Source organism: Anas platyrhynchos, chromosome Z, assembly GCF_047663525.1.
Source record: "Anas platyrhynchos isolate ZD024472 breed Pekin duck chromosome Z, IASCAAS_PekinDuck_T2T, whole genome shotgun sequence".
In the NCBI taxonomy this organism is placed as follows: Eukaryota; Metazoa; Chordata; class Aves; order Anseriformes; family Anatidae; genus Anas; species Anas platyrhynchos.
In genome coordinates, this window is record NC_092621.1 from 65,597,540 (window position 1) to 65,610,000 (window position 12,461).

Genomic DNA, 12,461 nt, shown 5'->3' on the forward strand with positions numbered 1-12,461 from the left:
TCACAGAGGAAAAAAGAAATGCATAAAGGAGCAGCTGAAATGTATTTCTGTTCTGAAAGTCCCCTAGAGCCTGGCTAGTCGGGACATTCAGCCCATAAATATGGACTAAACTCTATTTTCATAATTGATTTGCAGTTCATCTTTAAGTGCCAAGGAGGCCAGGTGGTTCAGCAGAGACTGAAGCTTGATTTGTGTACAGTAACACCTATGCATACTGTACTCAGGCAAGTTATACCATAGACAGTTGAGGCCAAAAAGAATCCATGTAACAGTTCTCACTCTATCATTTTCATACATTAGTGACTTACAGGCCCTGATCTTAGTTCTGAATTTGCCTTCATTTTCATTGATTTTGTGGTACATCTCATGCCCATTGCAGTAAATTACTGAGATCATAAATGATGACTCATGAAGCTCAGACTGAAGTCAATGCCACTGGGGCAAAAGAAATTAATGGACGCTGTTAGACAATCTTTTTGCTTTTCTGTATCTGTAGCTTGAACCTTTTCATTGAATCTGGACCTCAGGAAGTCTGGGGACATAATCACAAAAATGTCCCTATGGCTTGTATTTCTCTTGCACCTCACTAAAAGCAGGGGGGGGGCGTGGAGGGTGGGGGGATGAGGAAAAGAGCAATACAGGGGATTTTCGTTATTCTTTTAAACCTCTGTGTTCCATAGGTAAAAATATATTACCAGCCCAATAATTGCAGGACTGTGCTCCTCACAAGGAGTGCACCAGTAGAAACTGAAATAACAATATCAAAAGGGGTTATAAAATTCGCGTAATATCAATAATAAGCTTGACCTACATTTAGTACAAGTTTTCCTTTTGTCTTCTGTGGGGGTAAAAAAGAATCATTGCTGACGTTTTGCTTGCTGATAGCACTGCTGAACCACTCCTCGTACTGCCCACGTGCCTGGCATTATCTTTCTTTAGGGGGCTAAGCCACTTGCAGCAAACAATAGTGGATCCTTTGAGAAATATTTTCCATGTTGCATAATACGCAACCCAGGAAAAACGCTTCACTAACTTCAACCACAGTGCGTGTTTTTTAAGGAGGAAAACATAATCCAACTGGGGATAAAGGAGCTTGCAAGGACTTTCTGTAATAAAGAGCTCTTTGATAGAATTAACCTGCTGTTGTTAGTTGGCCATCCACAGAGGCTGCCTGTTACCACAGACACCACAGAACAACATCATTAGTTGTATGATGTGCAGCAATACAGATTGCATTGATTTGCAGTGTGGTGACTGCATAGTGTTTGGGCACTGAGCTCCGCACCAACACAGGCGCGAGACCAACTGCTGCAGCCAGTGCTGGCCAGCAAGAGCATGATGTGAACTGTGTGTGATCCTCCGAGCACCAAACATCCTACCAGAAGTGAGGTTCCGTTACCTCCTGTCAGTGGCAGTGTCCCTTTGTCTTTCAAGGTCAGTCAAAAGGCTCTTAGATGTGTGTACCAAGCAGACAATGAGTGAAAATAACTCCACAAAAGGATCTGAAGATTAAGCAGGGAAAAAAAAAAAAAAAAGAAAAGAAAACAACAAAGAAAACAACAGCAACAATAAACTTCTCCTAAGCAAGAACACACCTACAAGTATTGCCTTCAGAACTGAAACGCTGCTGTGCCTTGCTGCTTTCGGTGTCTCCATGTTGTCACCATTGCGGTGGTTAGCAGTGAAATAGCACCTAAATGGGAAAGTGCTTGGTCACACGAAGACCCTCTGACCACATACAATCGTACAATACAAATTGCAGCCCTTGGGAATTCCAACATTTCTAATCTGTATAGAAGAGGTATTGTTACAGAAACCTTGCCAAGTCTATAGAGCCTTTTAAATTCTTAAATAAGAAGGCTAAGAAATTTATGGCTATGTTGCTAGATGTGGAGGCCAAGTAAACTCACAATGTTGATCTTAGTTGTGTTTAAATTTCTCCTGCCTTCTGGCACTTTGAGCAGTAGTGGAAAGAAATCATTTACTCCTAGCAGTGTTAAACCTTTAGAAACACAGAGGTACCATGGAAGAGCATTAAGAACATAAATTATGTCACACAAGTGGTCCCCAAACTGGTGGTGGGTACATTTCCTCCCAGACATTGCATATCTGTAGTGACCTGTGTGGGCACAGAAAACAAACAGCCCCTCCCCAAATGACCAGACAGCGTGAAATGTGGAGCCAGCCCCCAGATTACCAGCCTTCTGCACCAGGCTGCTTTCATTTAAAACACTGTTGCAAGTAAACGAATAAACAGAAAGCTGGAGCTTTGCAATGTTACAGTTCCTTGCTGAAAACACCATTGTCTTTGTTAGATGATTGGCATTTGAAGGCATTCTTTGTTTATCTGTATGTAAGCCCATTTTTAATGTGGTTAGGTTTGGGATGGAAAGCAGTATGTGGGGTTTCTCTTCCTGTACTTTCTGTTCCTCTGCAAGTTTCAGGTTTAGGAAAAATTCCAGCCCACTTGGTATCCATTAGGGATGGGAACTTGCTGAGTGTCAGCAGAGCCCCCAGACCAGGGAGGGTGCAGTGACCCTCCCAAATGCAGTGTGTGCTGGGTGGAACCTCTAGGAAAAGAATGGAAATTATCAGACTCTCTTGGAAAGGTTTTGGTTAGAACAGGCTTATTTTTCATTTCTTTACAGAGCATTTAATTTTAAATGTAGGGCAAAAACTGTCAAAAAGTCCCAAGTACTACTGTGTGTAAGAACAGCAGCCAGATGATCTATCATGTGGAAGATTACCTTGATTTAATGCAAGGCAAAATGCAGTATGTTGAACCCTGAGACAAATGAAGCACTTATCTGAAAAGTAATTTTAATGAAAAAATTATGTGTGACATACACATGTTCTTCTGCTGAAGTCTATTAAAGTTAGGCAGTACGATTTCCTGGTAGAAAGTTTCTCTCTTATTTTTACGAACACTCAACTTTATCACCTTCCTCCCTCCCATTTCCATTTGCTTTTCACTTATGAAAAATTTAGATCCTTAGAAGAAGAAAGACTTAATAAAGATTAGAGAAAGAATGAGAATGAATGCCTGCATGTGTACATATACAGACACAGAGAGAGCTTGTGCTTGTCATCCATGAGTTACGTAGATCAGCAAGACTGTATGCTACAGGAGACACTTATTAAGAAAAATGTGTTAGACAAAAATAGTACAAAAATCATCATAGATTTTGATTGCTTAAATCTGGCCTAGGTCTTTAGTAAAGTGTGATTTATTTTCTTGTGCTTCAAAGCCATCTCTTAAAATTGTTATAAATCATACTACATTTCCAAGACTGAAAGTAATGAAAACATACATTTCCATTCAATCAGGATTTTTTTTCCTGTTGCTTTCTCTTTTTCGTTCAGTTATTTTGTTTTTCATGTTACTCACCGAAAAAGATACTTTAGCACACACACAAAAAAAACAAACAAACAAACAAAAAAAAAAACAAAAAAAAAAAACACCATGCATATACTTCCTTGTTATAATCTGTAGTTCTTGTGCTATGCACAAGACCTAGGCAAAAAAATGTTACACAAGGAAAAATGTTTTTAACTTCCAACTAAAATTTCACAGAACATCACTGCTGAAGTTTTATTTTTTAACAAAATGAAATACAGTGTTTTTCTTTGTTTTAGTAGAGTATGTTAAAAATCTTCAATAATGTCTGTAAAATTAATGGATTATTGTTATTACTTCATCCCAGTTCTGAGAACGCAGTTTATTAAAATACATTATTACAGTTAGGCAGAATCATGGATACTTTCTTTTTGATATACAAGACTGAATAACCTTTCAGAAAGTTCTGTCCATGCATCCACTGAACAAGAATATGATGACTGCAAAAATAGGCTAGTGAGGAAAGAAAAGGGTTTGGAGAGGCTGTGTTTATTGTTCAATAAATCACAGTCACTATAAGTGACCTGCTGACTTCAAGTTCTTTAGGTCAAGGAACCCTTTGCTATTCTGCAACTTCACCTCTTTGCTGAGCCTCTTAATCAAAAGTGTAAAGCCAGAAAGAACATCAAACAATCAAGAGCTGGATGATTGGATTGGTTATTTTAAATGACTACAGCTTTGGTTGTGACAGATTTGGGAATAGATTGCATCTTCTCAGCCTCACTAAGTAGGCTGAATAGGCTGAGCATTTTGTGGAAAACAAACCTAGCTTCTCCCCCCAGCCCCTACCAAAAAAGTAAAAAAAATTAAGCTATCACTCCAAAGTACATGCTAAGTACAGTCAGTATTTTAACAGTACTACATAATACTATGTATGTAAAATCTGAATGGATTAAAAATATTTACCTGTACAGTGACTACTCTACTTTACACTTAGGCGAATTATAATTATTAATGGCATTACTATATTAATATATTTATGATGTGATATTTTACTGAGGCCATTATCCTGATTCAAAATGGAAATTTGTATTGGTTCTTGCCATTTTACCTGCTCTGTTAATGGCACCTTCTAAGGTGAGCGAGAGGCAAAAGAAATGAACCATACAAAGGAATGAAGATTAACCACATGTAAACAGTACTGTAGATTCCCTTTCTCTTCTGCAGTTTGGGAAATCTATGTTTCAAATGATGGTAAACATAACAAGAGAAAGAGAGAACAAGGCAGATCAAAATGAAAACAGTGTTTGGTTCACTACAATGGGGTTGCTTAACTTACTTTTATTTGATGATCTATTGATACAAAGATGTCTGTCCTTCAATGCAATGGAAGCAGATTTGTGAAGTTTTACCACTGTGGGAAGTCTGAAAGCACAATGAAGTAGCCATGAGTCTGCTGTGAGATTTTGCAGGCAAACTGCCTTTGTACTCTGGGTGGTGGCAAATAAGAATCTGGCTAGAAACCTTACTCAGCATAGGAAAATCCTAAACCAGAAAGGTGCTGGCAAACCAAAGAGAGGAAATAGAAAAGGTACATATGGCTTAAAATTCTTCCATTGTCTATAACACGACTTGTTAATACATATGAGAAACGGCACCATGTAGTACCTTCATTAAGACTTGACTTAAGGAGAATTAAGACCATATGACCATGAAAGACTGAAAGAGATATATGACCTTTGTAGCCACAGTAAAAATAAATAAATAAATAAATAATTTAAAAATCAGCAAAGTTATTAAAAAGATTACACAGTAGAACTAGCCATTAAAATCTATGGATACCTATGATTTGGAGCATGCAAATGGTCATATTTTTTTTTTTTTTCTCAAGTTATTAGTCCTAGGCAGGAATCTTCTCTTAAAATCTCAAAAGTAGAAGAAGACTTCTTGAAGAAGAGGAATCATGCAGAGAATGTCCTGTTTTATGCATACATTTAATTAATTATTTAATTAATTAATTTTTGCTTGAAGTTAAGGAAGAAAAATCCCAATTTCTTTGTTTTCTTGGTATAGTTTTTCTGTGCATGTGTGTGTGTGTTTGCTCTTTTTTTTTTTTTTTTTTTTTTTTTTGCTATTCAATCAATCCCTGTACTTTTCTAGAGAATAAATTCTCAGATGGAAAAATGAAAATCAACCTTTATTAATAATGTGCACTTGGAAGAAAATCTTTCTCTAGGACCTGGACTATTAACACAGAGTAAAGAATTGCCAATAAGATGAAAGACAGATACAATATTCTTCTACCTTCTTCAGAGCTTAAAACTTCCCAGATCTGCTTATCTCCCATTAACGAACAGTGCAACCTCCTTTCTTTCATTAGCTTATTAAATAACAACAAGTTAAGCAACTCCATGGTAATGAATCAGATACTGCTTTTAGTTGTATCTGCCTACCTCTTCACAGAACATATATCTTCATCACATAAGCAATTTCAGAAACTGAGATGGGAGCTACATGGTGTTCTTATCACTGACTGATCAGACACTGCTGCAGCATTTCATTGTGCAGAACTATTGTGCAGTATTACAGCAATATATTATCCCCTTTCTTGAAGATCTTACATGTAAGCAGAAGAAATTGCTTTTTATGCTTTACAGGAAAAAAAAAAAAAAAAAAAAAAGAAAGTGAAGAATGACATGGGCAGGCTAACAGACAAGTATTGCTCAGTCCAAACATTTAATTGTGGGATGTTTTTTGTTTGCTTTTTACTATTTTCTATACAAAACTTTCAATTTACTGGCTATCTAATTGCCTTTTATACTATGGGAAAAACAAAACAAACAAACAAAGCAATTGCCCTAATAAAAGGTCAAAAAAAAAAAATGTACATAGCTTCCAGAAGAATACTTGACTAGCAGTGTGTGCTGTAGGCCAAAATGTTCTTGGCTCCCTAAAAAAAAAAATTCCAGGTTGAAGTCTCTGCATGACTGTTATAGTTTGACTCATTCTATTGAGGGTGAGATTATAGAGAAAAAAAATGTATTTCTGTGACTTGTTGTGCCAATATAAACAAATACAAGTTCTTTCTTTAGTCATTTGCAATCATTTTTGGAGGAACTCTAGAGATGGGGAGAATGATTGAATGCAGTAATGTCAGAGAGGGGAAGAGGAAAATGAAGAGAAAAATGAAAGTATAATAGATGGAAATGATGAGGGCCAAGAGGGGGAGGGGGAGAAGAGTAAACTTTGGAAAAAGTTTAAATCCATAGGGAGTATGGGTATGGATCATCTGCTTTGGCTGGTGGAGTAGAGGACATCTGGGGCAAAGTTGGAAAGATTCAGTTAAGGCTACAAAGGATTGCCTAGGATTTACTAACATGGCTTCCACTGACTGTTGGAATCTCACAAGTTATTACAGTTACCTGTAATTAATATATATATAAGTATTAAAAATCAAATCAAAACAAATCAAATAAATACAATTTGTAAAAGCAGTCTTCAAATATGAGACCTATTTTACGGAGTGCAAAGATTTTGATCCCTTTCTCTGATAAACTATACTTCCCTCTTCCTTTCTTGTCCTTGGACAGATTCCAGTTATGTTTGGAGATCCAGATCTTCTACAGTATTAGTTTACTCTTGGCCTTACTTGTGGATGGGAAAACACCTGTTGTTTTGTCCAGCTATCAATGGCCTTCTTAGTTGTTTTTATGCCTATGAAATTGATTCAGAGTCAGAGAATGAAGCCATATATATCTATCTTTTGACTACTTCAGGATGGCCACAAAGATATACTGATTTGAAAGACAAATAACATTTTCACTGACTTCTATGATTCTATAGACATTCTTTTAGGCACATGCATTCATTGGTATTCTGTTTCAATACTCCACAGGGTATGTTAAGCCCCCCTTTATTATCAATCTACTCTGGAAGACTATCAGATCGCCTGCAACCGTAGAAGACGGAATAGACCAAGTTAAGTGTCAACATGTTTTGCTGATTGCCCTTTACCATGTAGAAAAAGAAGCTAGTATGAGGTTGAGAGAACACACACTCAGTGCTTGGACATGACAGTGCAGCATCATCTGTGTGTTAGCACTTCAAGTATAACTTGGATTTGTTGTGTTCAGAAGTCACTGGGCTTGTTTTAACTAGCATATGCTCAGTGGTGCTGAAGAAGCCACCTAAATAATGTGTGCCATGACTTGAAAAATGCTCATCTCTACATACATGTTTGGGAGAAAGTGTCCACTACATTTAAAAAAAAAGTCCCAACAACTTAACATCAAAACCAAATCTGCCCTGCACTCCTGGTTGGGGTCCTTGTACTTGAACACTGCAGATGACCTTCTCCAAATCTTAGTGATATACAGGGTTCAGATCTCAGATTATCCAGATCTCAGATACATACAGTAATGTAGGAAGTACATCACTGAAGTGAAGTAAGAGGTACCAAAATACCAACCCTCAGCCCAACTAAAAAGTTCCATAAATGAATTAAAATAAAAATATTGCCAGACCTAAGCCTCACCCCTTCTAAATTATGTACCAGAATGTTTGCAAGAAGGTGGACCCCAGGACAATTTTATATCACAGTTTGGGACATCAGCCAAAGGACTTCACCCTTTAGACATTTGTGTCTCATTAGCTCATGACAGATTACATAGGTTTAGCGATATAATCTCATACAGCATGACTCAATACAATTTTTTGTTATAAAGAATTTTCCTTGCATGTATAGAAGCTTGCCTCAAATGATTGACTATCGTTGCTACTTGCAAACCAGCAGGCAGTCTGCTGGCCAATTTACCTGAGTATTTTCTCAAGTACAGTAGTTTTGTGCAATTATTCTACCGTGGTGGTTCTGGTGCTTATGTAAAAGGTCATATAACATGAGAAATGACAGAAACTGACATATTTTTCTCATACTCAAGTGGTATTTTTTCAAGTGGAACAAGGAGTGACTTAGTGTACTAATCGCTGCTCCTTGACATACACAATGGCAGTGAAATAATGTTACAAAAGGCACAGAACGTCCCTTGCAGTGGAGCATGGCTAGTGCTTTTAGCTTTGGTTTTAGAATGATTTTTTAAAACTGAGTTCAAATATCACAACTGGAGTTTTGAAATTCTGACTCAGTCCACTAGATGGTGATCCTTGTAAATCAGGCTTCGGGTAACTATAGAAGAGTTGGACTTTTAACCATAAAAACACACATTTCAGTATGCAGAACAGAAAATACAGGTTACAGTATGACACAGTATGACATGATTTGTGTCACAAACCTATACATATAAATTCCAAAATATAGTTGAGCATATAACTGCACTGTTCTCTTGCTGTTACATCAATAGAAGTGTTAGAATACCTTCCAGCCACAAGAAAACTGAACGTGCTGTCAGTTATCACTGCAAATCATTTTGCAGGTTGCAGCCCTCTTGGAAACTCAACGAACACCACAACATTGTACTGTCATTATTTGAAGATACCTTCAATACACTCGCATTTAAGCATACATTTCTCTGCATAGCATGCACAAAATTCCATAGGTAATTTTAACATAAAACAAAGACTTAGGATAGGGTAATAGAAATGTTTTATTAATCAAATATATTTACATATCTTTGTCTCCTTTTTAAATGTGTGCCTGTTATTTTCATTTAAACACAATGTAATCTTTACAGTTTATGTCACAAGAATACAGCTACATGCATGACTTAATTGGTCCTTTGCAGTAAAAAAGATGCAATTTTATGGATTAAAAAAAATATGCAAGCAAGCTGTTTACCTTTCTAATTACAGTGTCATTATTGTTTTACTACAACAGAGGACCCCTTCGGCATATTCTACATCTATTGGGCGTATTTATGCACTTTTTCAGACTGGTTTATCATGTCAAAACTTCCAAAAACTCAACAAATTTTAAGAAGAAATACTTCATGTTGTCCCAGAACATTTTATTTTCTGGAAATAGAAACACAGAAAGAATTTGGATGGTACAGAAGAGTGCACTAATAGTAAATTAAAAATAAAATAGCATAAAATAAAGTCACAGCAATTGACAACTCTCAAAAGCGATGAGGACTTACTTTTGGACATTCACGTATTTAGTCTTCAGAATCTACATCATTTTGTCAGCTATAAGACAGCATCACATAGTCTAAAGGCATCATACAGATAATAAATATCAATTAAAAGAGAGATGAAGTTACCAGAAGAAAATAACGGATGTACACACCATTGCTTGTAAGTTTCTAGTATGTAATGTGTTTTAATTATCACATTATTCTCAGCTTGGTTTACTTTCTCAGGAAGACAATCAATTTGTATTTAAAATGACCATATTTACAGTATATAACTGCAGGTTCATAAAGGACCTAAAGTCTTTCTGAAAGGAATAAATCTATGAATGTAAAAAAATTCATTCCACACATTGGACAAAGTTAGAACACAATTTTTAAATACAACTTCAAATATGTTCAGGATTAGACAAAAATGAAACAAACAAAGGAAAAAACAACAACAACAACAAAACAGTATTTACCAGGCTACAAAACAGAGATGCCAAATGCTTCAGAAGTTCTGAAAAGGGAAGCACATAATCCTTAAATTTAAAGATAATTGTACTATACTTACTGCTTTAGTTTACTGTGTGCAAACAGATTCTGTAATCAAAATAGACTTAAATGTACAGTTGTTCCATTGATACGTGAGCAGAAACTCACTCAGCATTTAGGAAGTGCAGACAGGTACTAGATCCTGTTTTGTCCAAATCTAGGATGTATTTTAGCTTGTTCATGCTAGTTTTAGGTTTGCTGTATTGTAAACAAATACCAAATGTTTTACTTGAGAAAAACCTACTCTAAAATCATGGGTTTTCACTAAATTGCTTTTGTATGCTGCCATCTCTGCTATGAAAGTGCCATATATAAAATAATGAAAAAACTGAAATTGTGCTTAGGAATCTGGCACAACATAGTGACTTACACAAGAAAGAATTATTTGGAAGAAAATGTAAGTTCTGCAGAAATCCCACTTTGATGCTTAAAAAAAAAAAAAAAAAAAAAAAAAAAAAAAGGAAAAGAAAAGAAAATAAAGAAATCTAATAAAATCTTGAAACAATTGATCTTTATTTCACGCCCATTCAGGAGAACACTTAGACACATGCTTAATTTGAAACATATGAATAAGCCTATCTGTATTCAGCGGGGAACTTGGCATATCAGTAAGCACATATTTACGTGCAATTTGCATTACAGATTCAAATATAAGTCCCTCTCTGCAAGATGCTGAGTGGTTTGCACTACCACTAACCACCTGAACAGGAGAGCACATTTAGATATCGCAACAGCACAAGTCAGTGACCTAACACACAGCTCGCTTCTGCTTTTCAGAGCATGACATATCTCTTTTCCCACCTACTCTTTTTCAGCTGTGTTTTTTTGTTTGTTTGTTTGTTTGTTTGTTTGTTTGTTTTGGTGGGAACATCTCAGCTTGCAGCAATGATCCATAGCTACTGCTCAAATGTTAACTAAAACCTGGTGACACACCAAGATGTTTCTTTACATTAAGTCTTTAAAATAAGGGAAGGTGTGAATTACCAAGAGATAGGGTTTGAAAGGCTGTGGATCAGGTTGTAGGTGTTCTTTTTCCCATTTTTTTTTAGCCTTGCTAGGAACATAATGATGTCCAAATAGTCACCTTTGAGTTACCATTCTTCCTACCCAGGTTCCCATGCTTCCTTGTACCTAAAAGAAAAACACACACACACACACACACACACACAAACATACACCAAACAAAGAAAAAAAAAACACAACACAGAAAACAAAAACAAAAAGCAACACATTTATATAGTTGCTAAGAATTTATCATAGCTTGGAGGATAAAATCAGGCTGAATTGTTTAATCCCCATATCACTCCACTGAGTAACAGCGCTGAAAAACTCACAAGGCAAAAGCCTCTTCATAAGATAATCTGGTACTTGATAGACCAATAATAAAAATCACTTTTTTTTTTTCACAGTGTTTTTACATTTTTAATGGCCAAACACAAAAGCAGTAACTCCTGAAGTTATTCCCTGTAAACCTTTGGAAACTTCAGAGTCTGCAATGTAATTTATGCAACATAATAAAAGAACATCCTGAAGTAAGGATGCCTTAGATTTTAAATTCATTTTTAATGTATTTGAATTTTACTATATGCTCTTTTTTCTGCTTGAGCTCTTTGCAAAATTCATAAATAGTCTGAATGTGTGATTAAATTTGTAGCTGATTCTGTCTAGCCTTTTACAGAACTGAATTCTTAATTTTCTATATATTTAAAATCCTCCCCTTAAACGTTTTAAAAATATCTGATATAATGAACTGAGCCCTTATGAGTCACCCAGCACCTTAGTATTGGTGTAAAAGTGAACTAATCTGATTTACTTCCTATAATCTCGCCAAATTTATTTTGCAGTTTACCTCATGACATAACATGACCTCAGAACAGTTTGCCTTTTTTTTCTTTTTTTCTTTTTTCTTTTTTTTTTTTTTTTTTTGGTATTTTGCATTTTTATCAAACTACATCTCTAGTGCTGAGACAATCAATATATAAACACTGCTGGTCTCTAAAAGTGAAAAACATTCTTTCATTAGACAAAATCATGAAATCTGAAGTAAATCACGGATAAAAGCTTGAAAAAAGCCATTGTAACTGAAAATTGCTAAATTCAACGAATGTAACAAGATCTGAGCTCTTTTCTTTAATGTCTGGAGTATTTTGGCTTCCTTTTATTCACAACAGCACCAGGCAAATCTCCATGAAAGTGAATACTATGAAGCCTCCAAGATTTTTACAAGGTATCTGAGTTCAGATTTAGTTTTTGTTTTGAAGCTCAGCCCAAGAATGTTGAAAGTTTCACCTAATACAGGAGCATTTTCAGTTTGACCCAAGCCAACAGAATAAAAATATCAATGGATGATAGCTTGGATTTCTGATTAGGTTTTCTAAAGACAAGCAAGAAATTAAATCAATCACCCAAATTTATAAACATTACCTTGCTATTTTGCTCCTCATAATACAATTTGCTAGTAGACTCTCTTTCAAACCCATTAGATTGAATTTGAGAGCTGTGTT

The 12,461-nt window shown here is 35.8% G+C and overlaps 1 protein-coding gene across 1 annotated transcript in view; it reads right to left on the reverse strand.

Moving 5' to 3' along the window:
- Positions 1-8,919: 8,919 nt before the first annotated feature.
- Positions 8,920-12,461, reverse strand: part of PRDM6 (PR/SET domain 6) — a 78,638-nt gene continuing 75,096 nt past the window's right edge. The window contains exon 7 of the mRNA XM_038171115.2: positions 8,920-12,461. This exon is cut by the window's right edge and continues 849 nt beyond it. The gene's annotated coding sequence lies outside the window, so the exon portion shown is untranslated.